The following is an 18822-nucleotide window of genomic DNA, read 5'->3' on the forward strand; positions in this document are numbered from 1 at the left end:
TCCCACTGGGTCAGACAGAATAAGTCTAATCTCACTGATTTCTCTTTCAGCTTTGACATTCTGTGATACAAAAACAACAATAATAACAACTGATTAAGAACCAAGTTTTTAATATTTTAAAATTTATATGTACTTTTTAAATGTTATTATATTGAATACTCATAATACCCTAACTATACAGAATGAAAGCTTTCAAAATAAAGACCTACTGGAAGACATCTGAACCATGTGGAAACAAGATGAAGTACATACAATTCCCATCATCCTCTCTGATGTCAGAGGTGTCCTGAAGGTACCTTCAGAGGTCTACAGAAAACATGTTTGCATGCTAACATTTTTACTCAATTTTTGCTCAGTGACATACAGCAGTCACAATATTGGGCTGTGCAATAGATGGAAGAAATTTGGTTAGCCCTGTAGTCTAGGGTGTCAGATGAGAGGCCTGGCTCCTCTGGGCACACTCATTGTTCATTACGGAAAATGAATAAAGGTGATCAAGAATCAAGTCTGTGACTCAGAAGGTCCTCACAGAACTCCAGACTGCAAGAGATCATTCAGAATCGGCTCCAGGAGGGGCGTTTGTGCCCTATGTCAGCAATGGTCTCAGTGCACCATGGGCTATGGGAAAACCAGACCTGTCCTGGGAAAAACGTGAGACCTGAGATTCCTCAGGATATATTTCAAGATTTGTCCAGAGTCCTTGCTCTAAGAAGGACACTGGAGGAATATTTGCTGGGAAGGATGAAGAAAGGAGAACAGATATTTCAAAGGAAATATAGCCCAACAAGGAGTTAGAGCTATTGAGACAAATTCACTGGGGGTGGAAGGGATAGGGACATGAGGTGTGTATGGTTTGGAGGTCAAATCAATGGTACAGCCCAGGGATGGGGAATGTAAGGCCTTAAGGCCACATGTAGCCTTGGTTAACTTTAAAAAGAACAAAGAGTTTTCATTTTTTGAAATTATTAACTACATAGTACTTAGAGTTTTACAAAATAATATACATTTTAAAATATATCTAATTGATGTTTCTTGAATGTGTCCTTATTTGATTACAGCTAAATTAACAACATGAAGAACTTCCCCCTCCCTGATAGATCCACTCCCATGCATTGTTGATTTAGATTGGAGACAGAATTATGAATACTGAACTTTCTGTTTTCTTGAGGTAGGCAGAGAGAAGTATAGTTCTCTTTTCCCCTTTGGGAAACTTCCTTAGCCAAGGAGCATGATTATCAAGAAGCATTAGGTGTTGGAGGGATGGTGAAGTTGTGAACCAGCTGGAACTAGAAAAGTGAAAGAACAGAAGGTGGGAAGTAATACCCCTCCCCTTTCTAGGGAGGATGTAGGGATGAGGGGCACTGGCCTGGTAGATTGGAACTATTTCCAGCTTTAGACAGAAGGAAGGAGAGAGTAAGCAGGAAGAAGAAAAGTGAGGGAGTACAGTGAAAGAAAGAAAAAAGATGGAGGGAGGGAATAGGGATGGAGTAATAAAGGAACCATGATCTTGCTTTTTGTCCCAGCCCACATCTTCTTCCTTAGGTGCCTCCAGCTCAAGTCCAGGTCTCCTGGCCTAGCTTCTTCCTTGGTCCATCCCCTTCCCCTGGCTTCATCTTTATTAGTCTCCCCCTTGTGAATATTTTCCCATTACCCAATTACCTCCCCCCCCCCCCACCAAGCTGAGCATTAAGTGGGACTCTGGGTCAAACCCTGGAACATCTTTATCTCCTTTTCTGGGGAAGTGTGACCATTTTCTATATGCTAGCCGGTCTGATTGACAAGCCTCACTTACCAGAAAGACAAATTTGTAAGGATAAGTTGAATATGGGTTAAAAACTTCTTTGGCACTGGCAGCACAAGGATGATTTTCTCAATATTGGTGATATTCATTGAAAACAGCAGTATCGTAGGAAATGGTAAAATAATCATGTAGAATTGCCCTAATTATTATTCCTAAGATTGTGAAGAAGACCAAAATGAGACTCCAAGCATGCCAGTTCATCCAATCCTCCTTGAGAACAAACCCTGAAGAGGAGACTAATTAATGCTTGTCAGCTCTTAGAAACTGGTCCAAGGTAGACTACATGGTTTCCCTTCCCTGTGCCCTCTTCTAGGATGGCTAAAACAACTTGTCTCTTCTTCTACCCACATTCTCAGCCCACAGCTGGCTTTCTCCACCACCCCTGGATTACCTGACATACCAAATTATATAGAACTTGTTTCATTCTCAGGGGATCCTCCCCTCTTCCCACCCCAAAACTTATCAAGAGCAAGAGACATCTAGATACTGCTGTGGGAAACTGGGGTGAGTCACACTTGTCTTTGATAGTGAAAAAGGGATACCTGGGGTCTGGATTGTCCAGAGATTAGAGTAAGAACAAAATGAGGATGGGGAGTTGACACTCAATATATAGGAGGACAATCCTTTAATATTGTCCACTTACTCTGTCCCCCATCCTCACCCCCATGTCACCATTACCTCGTGAACTGTGCTGTGCCTACAAATAACAACTATAGATGCCTGCTTCCATTGAATAAGTGACTGCCAGGATCTCAGTAAGCTGCCACCAAAAGGCATGTTTCAAAATATCTTCTGTTGACCTGAAAGTTTGGTTTAAAAAGGCAGAGAGGCTAAATGCATATTCTTTATTCCCTTAAAGATAGTGGTTATGTGACTGTTACAGAAATGACCAGGCCTAAATCTCTTTCAGGAGAAGCCAAGGGTGTCTGTGTCCTTCAGATTTATGGTCTCCATATGTGATCAACTACACCATGAGAAAGGAATTTCTTAATTGGATGGGTTGCAAATACATTAAAATAATAGCATTGACAGTTTCAATTAAAATTACAATCCAGGATATCTGTGTTTTCTTTACCATTAACATTCCATAACATACTATATGTCTACAAAATATTAAGACATGGAAAAAGTCTCATTATTCAAGATAGTGTCTCACATTAAGGGTCTTACAAAGTATGCTAAGTCAACCCCATCTGACTTTGTTGACATAAGAAGAGGTATTCTCTGAGTTTACTTTAGAGAACAAAGACACTGTTAGGTCCAGGCTCTTCTTCTGATTGATTAATTTAAGCTCTGGCCTTTATTAAAGTCCAAAAATGATATTAAATGTTATTAGTTCTGAAAGAGGACACCAAGGGTCAAGGTCATAATCACTCAGACTCTACCCTATGCCCCCTGAGTGTCAGCTCTGACTAAAGGAATCAGAACCTCCAAAAGACTGGAAGTACAAGTTTTCTCCAACCAATCTGTCTCATAGAAGATGACCACTGGCCCAACTCTCCAGCTGAAGAGAGACGGTAGTGAAGTAGAAAGAAGTGCATCTCCTGTGATCCCAAGTTTGTCAAAGACAGCTCATTAGCACTTCTTTGCACCCATGTTTTCTCATGCAGGGGACATTCCAAGAGGGGACTGAGACCACCAGTCACAGGGATGGATGTTGTTAGTGGGAGGATCCAAGGAATCAGAGACAATTCCTTAGCTCCACTCATAGACCCCTGAAGAGAAAGGAACTCAGACTGTGATCCATATTGTACTAATCTAACTTTTTTATCTCTGTTGCCTTATGAGCACGGCACTCCAGAAAACCCCCAAGGGTGTTTATTATAGGGATTATTGGTGCTATTGTTGGGTTAAATGGGTGGGGAAGGGTGGAGGCACCAAGTTTTCAAATTCTCTGCCTTCCTAGCTCAAATTGGGTTCAAGAGGAATTCCCTGCCCTGGATTTTCATCATACTTGCTTCTGTAGAAGAGTGAGAAAGATAAAGAAAATGAACATGAAATTGCCCACACACCAATCAAGCTCTTTATCATGCTTCCCATCTGTGGATGCACTGGAATTGTCTTTTCCTCATCTGAAACATATCATGCCAACTCAGGATAATCTGACCTGCATACTTTGTCCTGGCACAGGAAAAGGCATTCTATATTGTTCTTTGGCAATCTTCTCTCCAAGTGGAAGGTCAGTTACAGGACATCCTTCCTGAAGAGAGGGGCATCCTTGTCCCTACTCAGGGCAGAGGATGGAGCTGTGGCTGAGCATAGGAAGAGCAGGGGCCATGGCCATACATTCCAAGCTTCTCAGTCAATAAACTCAGCATTGGGTCTCCCTGGTACTTACTTGCACCCATTCCTCACCCACAGATATCTCCCCCAAACACCAAAAACTGTCAACCTCAGAACAGAACATCCTTACTGAGAATAAAGTTAGACTATATAGAGGAGGCAACAAGGAGTGTATTAGTATAAAGAGTGAAAAGAGGTGCTGCTTTGTATATTTTGGGGAGGCAGTCAATCAATAATCATTTATTAAGTGTCTATCTTGTGCCACACATTGTGCTAAGTGTAGAGGATACAAAAAAAGACAGAAGACAATTTGTCCTCTCAAGTTCACAATCTAATTGGGGAGACAACTTGCAAATAGTTGTTACAAACACGAAACATTGAAGATAAATAGGAATAATCCTTCCTTCTTTCCTGCCTTCTTTCCTACCTTTCTCCTTACCTTCTTTACTCTCTCTCCTATACTCTCTTCCCCTCCCTCCCTTCCTACTTTTTTGCCTTCTCCTTTCTTCCTCCTTCCTCTTTCCCTTCCTCTCCTTCTATTCATCCCCTTTCTTCCTAACTTCCCCTTCCTCCTTTCCTCCCTTTGTCACTACCTACCCCTTTTTCCTCCTTCCTTCCTTCCTTCCTTCCTTCCTTCCTTCCTTCCTTCCTTCCTTCCTTCCTTCCTTCCTTCCTTCCTTCCTTCCTTCCTTCCTTCCTTCCTTCCTTCCTTCCTTCTCTTGTGCTTAGCACAGTGCTTGGCACATACAGAGCATTTAATAAATATTTATTGAATTGAATAGTTCTCACTTGATCCTCAGCAATTATTATGTGTGGCATGTGCTGTTATAAATCCCATTTTACATAGGAGCAAACTGAGACTGAAAGGTTAAGGGACTGGTCCAGGTTTCCACAGTTATTCAAAGTGTCAGAGGCAGAAAGTGAAATCAAATCTTTCTGCCTCCAATTCTGAGCATCCACTGTAACCATCCAACTCCTTCTGAACCATGTTTTTCCCAGGATCTCACTTCCTGAACTACATTCTATGGCACCTCACAAGAAGTTCAAAGGTATAATGCTGATACCAGTGATATTTTTCCTATTAATTATTAACCATTAAAATTATAACTGTGCCAAAAAAATGCAATAGGTCCTCATATGAGAATTTCAACCTCATCAAAATTGTATCTCTCACAAAGCAAAGATGGATCATAGCAGCCTATTGATGCTTATATACCCGTGGAAACATATTCCCTACACATGGTAATTCCCTGATTATGTAATAATTAATGAGAATGAATATTATGAGGAAAAGTGGACCTATTCTAATAAGGGGATAGGGAATGAGACTGAATATCACTCTTATCCCTAGACCACCCTTAGCCCCCAGCCATCTAGACAAAGGATCTACCCTCCCCCACCCAAGCTTAGTGGAACACAATGGGCTTCCCCAGCTGGGTGGGGTCTGAACAAGATAGAGGAGAATGTTAAATCCAATTTTATTATCAGCCCCATTCTTCAGGGGCTGATTTGACCTAGAAGAGAATGAGGAAATAGGAAGGGAAAAAAATCCCAGATCTCCCAGTAGTTATTAGTTATTAATATAAGAGAACAATAATAATTTCTTTCACTTGGTTAATATATTGGCAGAATTACACACAGCCTTTTAAGCCTTCAAGATCATAAGAACTCCAGAAACTGTCTTCTCTAACTGTCTGAGGTCTAAGTGGCAAAATATAGTGGCTCCACAAGGGTTAGTGAAGACATGGAGAGAGAAAGAAGAGGCAAAGGAAGGAAACAAAGTGTATTTAATGGGAAAAGTTGTTAAGTAATAAGAAACTGAATGACTTGAAAGATTATGGGAAGGAAAAAAGAGCAGAGTCTCTCAACTTTTTCTCTGCTTTCAGTAAGTCTTTTACCCCATTTTTAATTAGGCTCTGGGAAACAAACAAAAAAGTAATGATACATCTGATCCCTCTCTGTAAGAGAGCAGTGTTGGAGATCTCATGGGGAAGTAGTTTAAAACTTCTCTGAGAATTCTGGGATTGGGAGTTTTTCTCACTTTCCTGGCCAGGGAAATATTGGGAATTAGCAGATGAGAATGATGCAACTCCAGAAATGGCTTGAATGAGTCTTTCAGCAGTTTCAGGAAAAAAGATTGAGAGACCTACACTGATTCTGGCAGACGGGGTGGAGATGTCTGAGGAGCAATTAATATATATTCGAGCATGGAATCAGGGCAGTCAAGGTCTTCATCTACCCCAGGGAGATGGGATGGCAGCACCAAAGTAGAAGATAAATCTGATCATTAATGGATGTCCTCCTCCTCCCCAACCATGAGTCTAAGTGAATGAAGAGGTGTCTTTTTACCCCCCACTGTCTCTTCCCTTCTTTCCTTCCATCCTTTTGGGCAGAGACTTAAAACCAAAAATTTCTCTTCCATTTTAGTGTTTTTTTAATGTTTAAAGTTAGTCTGTCAAGCTTGGTTTATCTAGACCAGGCCCACATAACATACTACCCTCAGTCCATTTGCAGCCCACCAAACTATTAAGGATAGCCCCCCACTGGCAATACTCTTCTGTTTGTCATGTCACCTGCAGCAACCAACCTTCTTCAGTCTCTTTCTAGTTACCTTTACTTAGAAAGTGAGCTGCTAAAAACTTATGTTCAGCCTGAAGAACTTTATCCTCTCTCAATTTTGGCTCCTCTCTACTGCCAAGTTGTGCAGGTCTGCTCTAGATAAAAGAAACCAATCTCTGTTGTGCTTTTGGGTTTTGTTCACCCTGAAGGTGCCCCATGGGAGATGGGTATCAAGCTGCCCTGGTCATCAGATTGACACTTTAGAATTGGAACTGTGAAACTAGAATTTTAGCCCAAGACTCTTTCTTTTGGTTAAAGGACCATGGAAGGAAGAGCTGAGACAAATGGTCCCCTGAATCTGAGGCACATGGTGATCAAGACCAGAGTAGCTGGGCCTGGCAACTCTTGAAAATTCCATTAGCTGCTGAAATGAAAGGGAGGTAGCCCTCACTGTGCTTTCCTAAGGTCTTAGACATGCAACACCAGCTTTCAATTCTATTCACTACCTGTGATTGTGGGAGAAAATTGATGGGTAGGGAACTCCACATGCAAGCACTTAGAGCTTTTCTGTTTATTTCTGTTATGTGTAGTTAACTATATGACCATAGTATGCTGAGCAACTCTGTCCTTTGAATGTAAGAAGCAGGTTTGATTGACTGACACAAGAGATTCTAAAAGTAGGGTAGGTGCTGTAGAGTTATCATATCCAACTATGAATATTTTGATCAAGAGATCGTAGCTGTGTGCCCACTGGAGGCCATTCCACCAAATTTTTTATCTGGTCTTTTGTCTTTGGAACGGGGAATAATGTTCCTTCAGCTCCAAGAACCCTTTCCCTAAGACTTTTAGAGAACCCCACCTCAAGGACCTCTAAACTGCTATGTGAACAGAGGCACCTAAATGGTGCAGTGGATAGAGCATTGTATATGAAGTGTTCCAAGAAGACGCAGGCTTTTCTGAATTCCAGTATAACTCTAGACAACACATATTACCTATGTGAACCTGGGCAAGTCACTTAACCTTTGTCTCAGTTGCCTCAACTGTAAAATGGGGATAATTACAGCATTTATTCCCAGTGTAGTTGTGAGGTCCAAATGAGATCTCTAAAAAGTGCTTCACACTGTCTGGCACATAGTAGGTACTTAATAAATATTTGTTTCGTTCCGTCTTATGGGAAATGAAAATATACCTAAACTTATTCAATAATTAACAAACTCCTCTCTGATCATAACCCTCCACCATCCCAATGTTTCCAAACTGCTGGTCATCATTCAAACGCTATTTTCTGTACCCCACTGCCAGATCCCTTCTTCCCATTCCCCTCAATGCCATCCCATATCCCATTCTATAGTTATCCACTCCTTCAGCTGAGCACTCTGATACGCGTGGTCCAGAAACAATAAACTTTCTTTCATCTTCAAATCTTTTTTTCCCCTCACATCTTCCATCCTTTGTTCCTCACAGAGACTTGGCTTTCTCTTGATAACAGAATCTCCCTGGCCAATATTTCCAACACTGGCTGCACTTTCACTTATTTCTCCAACTCACTGGTCAAGATGGGAGAGCTGCAATGCACCTTGCTTCCCATTGCTTTCTCTAGATTTTCTCTCTACTACTATCACTCAGTAATCTCTCCTCCTTTAAGGTCCACTCAATCCCTATCTATAACTGAATAATTTCTGGTAGTTGTCTAGAGACGTCCATCTAACGCCCTTTATTCACTTCATGAATTCAGTGCTTGGCTCACAATCTACTCTCAACTCTTGTCTCCACACTAAGGGACTTCAACACACACACACACACACACACACACACACACACACAGACACACACTGATAGAGAGATAGCTCCTCAGATACCTTAGATTCCTAGTTCCTCAACTTATTCATTGCCTTTGACCAGTTACCCCTCTACCCCATTTAAGCCACCCACAAATATGATCATACCCTGATTCTTGCCACATTCATAAATGTACCATTTCTATGTTCATGAACTTTGAAATTCTCTTATCTGATCCCAATCTATTCCTTCTGTCTTGCATCCCTAAACCCTGTTCTTCCTCCATGTCATGATCCCCAGTATCTCAGGCCCTCAGTTCTCTCCCAGGCAGTCACTTTACTAGCTACACTCTCCTCCTTTCCCCATTTTGACCTCTTGGTGAACTGGTTTAAGTCTACACTGTCTTCTTCTCTGGAGTCCCTTACCCCCTGATCCTCTTGTAAATCATGGCCCTTCATACCTCAGCCTTGGATCACTCCCACTCACTCTTTGCTTCCTTGTCTACTACACACACTGCTGCTGAATGAAGCTGGAGAAAATGATGAAATCGCGCTGACTAGAGTCACTATAAATTTGTGTTATATAATCTTAACTTGGCCTCAAGCAAGGCAATCCTTTTCGAGCTCCCATATCCACTCACTGTCCCACTCTCCGCAATGGCTCTTCCAAACCTTTTTATCCCTTTTCAAACCTCCCATGGTTCCCCTCCCCCACCCTTCCAGCTGAGAACCTTGACTCATATTTTACTGAAAAAAATTGAGGTCATTCATGGATAGTTCCTTTTCCACTCCTCCTCCTCATTTCACATCACTCAGATGATGTGCTACCATATCCATGCTTTTCCTTGCAAGACAGACTTCTCTATAAGCACAAGTGATCCTGTTCTAGTTCAGCAGACTGCTCTTTTCTATTATCCCTGCTTTGTAATTCATCTTCAAACTCTCTCTGTCTAGTGGCTCTTTCCTTACAGCCTAAAACACCTATCCTCAACAATCCCTCACTTGACCCATGCACCTTGGTTATCTTTTCTCTTTTTTTGTGGCTAAACTCCTCAAAAAGGTAGGGGCCATCCTCAGTAATACTGACTTAACTTTTGCCCCTGGACTCCATTAACTATGGAGGAGAGAGTGAGGCAGATGACTTTGCACAGCCCTGTCAAACTTCAATCCAATTCACTTGCAAGTCGAGACATCACACTCATGATGTCACTGGTCCTCTTTGGGAATGAAGGACAAACAACAATCTGTGAGTAGTACTAATTTGCCCCCTTTAGGATGTAACTAAGCAGCTCTAGTTGGACAGTACCGCTGTTTCCTCTGTCCTCTTCCTCTTTCTCTTCTTCTCCCTCCCCACTCCATCTTCTCTTTTCCCTCTGTCCCCTTGGGGAGTCAGATCCTTACATGTGCTTTGGATTGCTTATATTTCAGAAGGTACCCTGACATTTGGAGACTGGATTTTTTTTTTCTTACTTATTGATTTATGTACTTACTTATTCATTCATTCATTTATTTATTCTATCCTTTTTTAAAAACTGCAACAATTAACTGTTTTGTCTCATGTAGTTTTCATTCCTGATTTCTTGAAATATAACTCTGCTAAACAAGTTTTTTTTTTTTTACAAGGGCTACTGGAATTCAATTTGAGCTACTTGGCTGTCATTTCAAATCCAAATAATTCTGGTTCTCACTGATTGGCCATGGATAGATCTCAGTCCAAGCCTCACTTGCTCATTGTTTGGGGACTGATGGATGAATTTTTGTCAATAGCATTGTTTCTGTTCTCTTCAAAAATTCTGAGGATCTTCTCCTCCCAGATTTCTTCTTTTGGGATGTCTCACACACACATATATCCTACAATTCAGTAACAATGGCCTCCTTGATGTTCCTCAAAGAAGACATTCCATCTCCTGACTCCAGACATTTTCTCTGGCTGACTTCATGTCTGGGATGCTCACTCTCCTCCTGGCTTTCCTGGTTTCCTTCAAAATCCTGCCTTCTATAGGAAGACTTTTTCTATCCTCCTTAATGCTAATGACTTCCCTCTCTTGATTATTTACCAATTATTATAGATATAGTATGAATGCATGCAGTTATTTCTAACTTGTCTCCCTTATGAGGCTGTGAAATCCTTGAGTGCAAGAATTGTTTTTTTCTTCACCTTCCTTTGTATCCCCAGGGATATTCCCACAATATCTAAAACAAAGTAGGTACTACTTTTGTCCTCTACAGTTGTTCAATTTGTTATACAACTCAAAATGTTCCACTGCTCCACCACTATGGTAGATCATGTGGGAAAATTTCTAATGTTCTCTGATCTCATAATACTTATTTGTATGTGCTGAATGGCTAGGTACAAGAAAGAAAGGTAAAGGAAAAGTTAGAGCAGAATGAAAGGAAGGAAAGTAGGAGAGAAAGCAGGAAGGAAAAAGGAAAGAATGGAAAGAAGGAAGAAAAGCACTTTTTAATACCGATTTATCAATCATTTACTAAGGTGCTGTGCTAAGGGACGGTGTGATCAGGAGGCCAATGATTATGGGGAAAAAAAGGGTTTGGTAAGGAGTGGTTCTGAAGATAAGAAGAAAGAAATCAGTCAGGGAGAGTGCCACGACTCCCTGAAAGATTAATTGGGACTTCCTTCACAGTTCTCTGAACACAAGGAAACTTTAACAGAACGACTTTTTGAGATGTCTTATAAATACCTTTGATATAGGGGTATTTTTACCCATTTCCCTGAGCATATGTTTGTCCTTCATTTTGGAAGAAGACCATGACACCAGAGAAATGATGACATGACTTGCAGTTGACTTTGTTTTGAGTGAGGGAGGGCTGTGCAAGGTCACCAACCCCACTTTCTCCTCCTGAGCCAACTGGGTCCAGTGACCAGATGTTCATCAGAATGACTGGAGATGGATGACCCAGGATGCAATGGAGGCCTTGGCCTTCTTAGGCTGGTCTTTTCAGGTACTCACTTAGAGGGAGGTAATGCCCATTGAGTGAGTGGGCCTCTTTAAGAAGGAGTCAGGGAATGGCCCTTTTAATGAACAAAAGAACAAACAACTAAATCAACAGAAACTGTTAGTAGTGATAATCACTCTAAATCAGCAGTTAAGTAGAGCATGGGCAGGGACTTATTGTTGTCCAGCTCCTGGGCTTCAGCGTGCACTGGGTTTAAGGTTTTTGGAACAAGAAGGAAGGAAATAAGGAAGGAAGTAAGGAAAGAAGGAATGGAGCAAAGGATGAAGGAAGGAAGGACATCGAGCTAGCAAACCCAAAGCCTCAAAGGAAGGGGAGAGGGAGACAGACTTGCACTTGACTTTATTTTGAGTGAGGGCTGTGCAAGGTCACCAACCTCACTTTCTCCTCCTCCCTGAACATACAATGCTGATGAGCAACATATATAAATTTCTTAGAGGTCTTTGTCATAATTATTATACCACCTGATTCCCATCTTCTCCTCCACCACACCCCTCCTTGGTGATTTTGATGTTTAAGTTAACACTGCTGTCTCCCTTGGTTCTCAGTTCATCAAGCTCAACATCCTCAGAATTTGTCTCCTTTCTACACCATTTATCCACAGGGGTGGTGATAGTTCCAACATTACCTGAAATTGCTCACCTCCAACTTCACAAACTCTGAAATATTCCCATCTGAGGATAATACCTTGTCCTACTTTCCTTGCTGCCTACTCTTCATGCTCAACATAACTTATGATGCATCAACACTTCCATATTCTTCTAGTCTGTGACCTTTGTTTTGGTCTTACTTCCCTTCATTCACACTCTTAACTCTAAAGTCAATCAGCTCAAAACCATTTGGAACCATTCCTGAACTTTCCCCAAACATACACATCCTTGTCCTTTTAACATTCATCCTTTTAAACATCAGCTTCTAATCTTCACAACTACCACCTGCCTTTTACTCTCTGTTTGCCTAACAATGGGATCCACTAGAGATGGAAATGGCAGACTACTCCAATATCTTTGCCATGGACAATGTCCACAAGGTCACAAAGAGTTCGACATGACTGAATAGGAACAATAAACATTGCTTGAGAAAGTCATGTGATAATGTAAGTGGCTTCAGTACAAATTTGCCCCACTTAACCTCACCTAGATCCTTCAAAAAATATGATTGCTTATTGCATTTCCATAGTGGTTATTCAAAACTTTTCCTCTTTTTAAAAAAATGTATTTTCTTTTCTTTTCTTTTTTTTTTTTACAAAGAAAACCAATTTTATTGAAATGAATTTATAAAAACACTTTTGGTTTTTTTTTTTAAATTATTTTTTAATGTTTAACAATCAGGACATACAGTCAGGATCACACAGGACCTTGCAGCTTCTACATTAAAAGATAGAAAGAATTGGAACCCAATATTCCGTAAGGCAAAGGAGTTGGGACTTCAACCAAGGATCAGCTATCCAGCAAAGTTCAGCATAATATTTCAGTCAAGGAGAAAGTCATTCAATGAAATAAGGGATTTCCAGAGCTTCCTGACCAAAACACCAGAACTCAATAGACAATTTGATCTTCAAATACAGGTCTCAAGAGAATTATAAAAAGGTAAACAGGGGGGAAAAAACAAAAACAAAAACTTGCTACTCAATTAGGGCAAACTGTTTACCTCCCTATAAGGGAAGATGATACCTGTTAATCTTGAGAACTGTGCAGCTATTATGATAAAAGGGATATATGTAGAGGGAATGGGTATAAAGTAAATGATGTCATGTCAAAAATATGATTTAAGTATGAGAAGGGATTGTAATAGGAGGTGTGAAAAGGAGGAAGCAGAAAATGGCAAATTACATCACAGGAAGAAGTACAAAACTATAGTAGAGGGAAGGAGGGGAGGGAGATGAGCATTGTTTGAGAGGTACTCTCATCTGATTTTTTTAAAGGAGGGAACAATAATCTTAAGTAGATAATCCTAACTAGCTCTATAGGTAGTAGGAGGGGAAGGGGGAAGAAAGGGGAGGGAGGCTAAAAGGGAGGGAAGAAGCAATAAAAGTAAAGGGGAGTAAAAGGGAGGGGGGCTAAAAGAAGGAGGAGAAGGCTGCAGGAGGAGAGGGAGAAAAGTGAATACTATTGAGGAGGGGAAGGGAGACGGGAGAGTTAAAAGCACAAATGGTGAGAAAGAGGATGGAGGGAAATACACAGATTGTAATCATAACTGTGAATGTGAATGGAATGAACTCTCCCATAAAACGGAGACGGATAGCAGAATGGATTAAAAGCCATAATCCAACAATATGCTGCTTACAAGAAACACATTTGAAACTGGGGGATACACATAGGATAAAGGTCAAAGGATGGAGCAGAATATATTGTGCTTCAGCTCATGTAAGGAAGGCAGGAGTAGCAATCCTAATCTCAGACAAAGCAAAAGCAGAAATAGATCTAATCAAAAGGGATAAGGATGGAAACTATATCCTGCTAAAAGGCACCATAGACAATGAAGCAATATCATTACTAAACACGTATGCTCCAAGTGGCATAGCATCCAAATTCTTAGAGGAGAGGTTGGGGGAGTTGAAGGAAGAAATTGACAGCAAAACTATACTAGTGGGGGACCTTAAACTCCCCCTCTCTGAACTTGATAAATCTAACCTCAAAATAAACAAGAAAGAGGTTAAGGAGCTAAATAAAACTCTGGATAAGGTAGATATGATAGATCTTTGGAGAAAATTAAATGGGAATAGAAAGGAATATACCTTTTTCTCAGCAGTACATGGAACATTTACAAAAATTGACCATGTACTAGGACATAAAAATCTCACAATCCAGTGCAGAAAGGTAGAGATAATCAATGCATTCTTCTCACATCATAATGCATTAAAAATTACATGTAATAAAAGGCCATGGAAAGGTAAACCAAAAATCAATTGCAAACTAAATAATCTAATTCTAAAGAAGGGTTGGGTTAAAGAAGAAATCATAGAAACAAAAAATGTATTTTTGATCACCAAAGTTCCTGAGTGCTCCTGTTCCCTCCCCAAATTGGGAATGAAAGAATACAATCCTTCCTAACATGTATATCAAGGAAAACAAATTTCCCCGTTGGTCATGTCTAAAAGGTGTGTGTGTGTGTGTGTGTGTTTGCACTCTAAATTCCTCACCTCCCTGTCTTGTAGGTAGCATATTTCATTATTAGTTCTCTTGAATTTTTATGGCCATTTATCAATCAATAAATGGTTAAAGGCTATGAACAGGCAGCTGTCAGGGGAAGGTATTCAAGCTCTCTGAAGCCATATGAAAAAACTTCTCTAAATCATTAATGATAGAGAAATACAAATTAAAGCAGGTCTCATATCCCACTTCGTACTCATCAGATTGGCAAAGTTGACAAAAAGGGTAATTCAAATACTGGAAAGGTTACAGAAAAACAAACACTTTAATGCACTTTTGGTGGAGCCTTGAATTGGTCAAACCATTCCAGAGAACAATCTGGAAATTTGTCCAAAAAGTTACTAGATTGTGCATGTCCTTTGAAAGAGTATTGGGCCTATATTACAAAGAAATCAAAGAGAAAATTGTCCTATACATACAAGAATTTTTATAACAGTTGTTTTCATTGCAGCCCCAAACTGGAAACTAAAGGGATACCCATTAATTAGGAACATTGCTGAACAAATTACGGAATATGAATGTAATGGAATCTTTTGTAAAGTAAAACATAAAGTGATTTTTTCCAGAGAAACCTGGAAGGTTTGTATGAATTGATGAGAACAAAGAAAAAATTTGTAGTCTAACACCAATATTGTAGAGATGAACAATCTTGAAAGACTTAAGAACTCTGATTAATCGTGATTGCAGAGAACTGATGATAAAAAATGTTACCCACTTCCGGACAGAGAAGTGATGGACTAACAGGCAGGCTAAGACACACATTTGTAGACTGCTAATTTGGAATTTGTTTTGCTTCATTCTCTTTGTTCAAAGGGCTTTTCTTATTCCCCACTCTCACATCCCCCAGTGCTGAATGAAAGTGGATGGTAGAAAAAGAAAATAAATGCTCCATAATTGAAAAACAATTAATTGAAAAATAATAAAACCTTCCCTTGACCATTCATTACCCAAAGTGATATCCTCTTCTACACTTCTACACTGCTGGAAAGAGCAACCCATACTTTGCCGTATCTACCTCTTCACCCTAACCCTAACCCTAAATGCCTCTTGAGAATCTAGATTCTATCCCCACTACTCCTGCTGAAACATCTATTTCCTTTGTCACTAATAATATTCTTGCTGCCAAATCCAGTGACCTTTTCTTCCCCTGCCATTGTCTTCCTTTATCTCTCTAAAACATTCAACACCATTGACAACCTCCTACTTGGTATTCTACCCTTTTTTGCCTCCCATGGTATTGTTCTCTCTGTGCTCTCTGCCAGTGAGATACTCTTGCCATGATCTCCTCCTAGCACCTGAAGTGTTGATGTGCAACAAGGTTCTCTTCTCAGCTTCTTACTTCTCCACATTTTCTCCCTTGGTGATCTCTGCCACTCCCAGGGCTTATCACCTATTTGGATAATTCCCAAACTGACATATCTACCAAAGTTTCTCCGTAACACACCCTGCAATTACCTACTGAACTTCTCTGCACCTTTGTCCAGGAAGTATCCCGTCTGGCAGATACATTCCCTTTATCATTTCTGACGGATAACATCTTTCTCATCCTTCAAGTGCCCTTTTAGGTGCTGTCAGAAACTAAAATTCAATATGACTCAAGCTGAAGATTTCTCCTGCTCTCACCAAATAATCTGTTTTCTTTTGATGACATCATGACCCACTCCTCCTCTCAGTCATGCAGGTCTGAAACCTTACAGTCCTTTCCATAATCTCTAAATCTAAACAATTATTGATTACATATAAAATTATATGTTGATTCTATTTCTGCATCATCGTCAGAATCCATTTTCTTTTCTCTCTTCCCCCAGCACCCACCCTTCCTTCAAATATTCATCACTTCTAACACGAACTACTACTATAACAACTTCTGAAGTTGTATCCCTATGCCTAATCTCTCAATTATGTCATCCCTCCCCCAGCTGCCAAGACATAAATTCCCCTGGCATTTAAGGCTCTTCATAAGTTAATCCTTTCCTACCCTCCCAGTCTTCTTACACTTTACTCCCTACTCCCACCCCCACAAACTCTACAATTCAGCTACACCAGCCTACTGGCTGTACGTTGAACAGGACCCTCCACCTCTCATGTCTCTGCCTTTGTGATGGCTGTCCCCTTTTCCTGGAATGCTCTTCCTCCTCATCTCTGCCTCTTAATTTCCTCAGCTTCCTTCCAGAAATAGCTCAAACCCCACGTTCTGCTGGAGCACCGCCCCTCTCTAAGAATGGCCTCCATCCACTCTCTCTATACATTTTGTATGTCCCTAGTTATTCACCTGCTTTCTCCCCCTCACATTAACAGGTGAGCTCTTTGGGGCCGGGATTGCTTTTGCCTTTCTCTTTCTCCTTGGTGCTTAGCACAGGCACCTGAAAAACACCAAATTAATGCTGTTTGACTCATGATGCAGATGTGACCAGATCACACTTCTGCTCAAAGTTACCTAGTCTCTAGAATACAGACTTCTTTGCCTGGCATTCAAGGTCCTCCACTCTCTCATTTCTGTCTTATTTCACATGATACTCCTGTACACACTCATGTAACCTAACTGTGCTCTTATTCCCCAGTTTTCATTCCATCTCTCATCTCTGTGCACCAGGCCCCCCTAGACACCAGATATTCTTCCATCATCTGTTGTAACCCTTCTCTTCCTCCAAGTACCATTTCAGGAGCCATCTCCTTGAGTCTCCAGCTGAAAATATTTGGTCCCTATTCAAATTTTTCTAGAATACTTTGTCCAGCTCTCTCCCTTGTCCCTGTCATTATCAGTCTTGGAGAATACCTATGTACAATGTGTCCCAAAAGTTTTAGTGCACATTTAAGCTTAAATATGTGATCAATATATCCTTCTGATAGATTGGAGGATTCTTAAAGGCAAAGACTGGGCTATTTTTCATTTTTTCTCCCTAATCCATCTTACAAAAATAAGAGGTGTCACTTCACTTAATAAGTCAATATATATTTATTAAGTACCTGCTTTGTCACTACCTCCCAGAGTAGTTGTAAGAATCAAATGATGTTGTATCCAGCTAACTAACTTAGCTAACTACCTAAGTGTCTGGGACACAAAAATGTTAACACTAAATATGCTTTCATTGAATTATATAGAAATTCTGCCTCCTGCATGAAGTTTCATCTGAATGATATTGGAAACCAGGTTGCAGAGCATTTAAGAATTGAGTGGGAGTAGAGGCAACAGACTGAGGTTCTCTAGAATGACCCAGGGGTGAATTGAGACTAATAGCTTGCTTTGCCTTCAGCTGGTGGCCTAGGAGGAACCAAGCCCTGTTGGGAAAATGGGTGGTGACTATCAAGAACACAGCAGTCCCTGGAACTCAAGGGAGTAAAGGAAGGGAAGATTCAGGAGGTACACTGTGATCAAGAAGTACTTCTTGTCTTTATTCTGGCAACAGCCCCCTGAGCTTCCAAAGGGAGAAGACTTTTTACATGCCTGATTGCCTACTTATCAACAGGATACCTACAGGAGCTATTCTAACTATTGCACTGATCCATGGGACCCTGAAGAGTCATTCATTTGAGGTGGGGAGTGGCAGGTAGCTACATGTACCCAAGAAAGACAAGGAAGGGTGAGGCAGGGGGAAACTGCCCCATATGTCCTCTGTGGAGGAACGTACCCAAGTGATCTCTGAGAGGTGGGAAATATTTGAGTTCTGGGGAGGCAGTATGAGGTGACTGGCTGGGGATACAAACCAGTAAGACCTCTAAGGTGGGAGGTGGTGTGTGCTGGAGGGATAAAGCAGGAAATAGGATTTAACATTTACCCTGGGGTGATTTCAGCAGGCCCTGGGTGTCTGAGTCTCCCGAAGGGTTGAGTCTACGAAATGGACAGATGGGTCGAAGCTGCACCTTCGCTATTCGTAAAAGACGGTCATATCCAGCGGAGACTCCTGTTTGGGGATCGGTCTGTACGGAGGAAGGGGCTGTGGTGGCAGCGCGGACTCAAAGGCAACTAGCTTCAGGGACTCAGAAATCGAAAGTGACAGTGGGGACTGGGGGCAAAGGAAACGAAGGAACTGTCCTAGACCTTGGACAGGTCCCTGACCCCGCCCCTCCAATTAACCACGCTCTTCTTCTCTACTTTATTGTAGACCCGCCCTCAGGGGCTCTGCTTTTACTTGGTTCTCTTAGCCCCGCCCTCGCCAGCTCTCTGGGTCCTCTGCACTGGGAACGCATCTCAGCCTCCAGGGCAGCTTCTGGAGGTGAGGTTGCCCAGCGCACCCGCCTGGACAAGACAGGTGCTGCAGTAGGCAGTGCTTACAGT

General features: G+C 41.2%; 1 long non-coding RNA gene across 1 annotated transcript in view; it reads right to left on the reverse strand.

Annotated features, from left to right (window-relative positions):
• The window catches only part of LOC140500191 (uncharacterized), a 152726-nt gene extending 134311 nt beyond the window's left edge, over window positions 1–18415 (reverse strand). Inside the window, exon 1 of the long non-coding RNA XR_011965633.1 lies at window positions 18323–18415. This is a non-coding gene — a long non-coding RNA (uncharacterized lncRNA). The remainder of the gene's footprint in view (window positions 1–18322) is intronic.
• Between the last annotated feature and the right edge of the window lie 407 nt (window positions 18416–18822).

This window comes from Notamacropus eugenii, chromosome 4 (assembly GCF_028372415.1).
Source record: "Notamacropus eugenii isolate mMacEug1 chromosome 4, mMacEug1.pri_v2, whole genome shotgun sequence".
Taxonomy (NCBI): Eukaryota; Metazoa; Chordata; class Mammalia; order Diprotodontia; family Macropodidae; genus Notamacropus; species Notamacropus eugenii.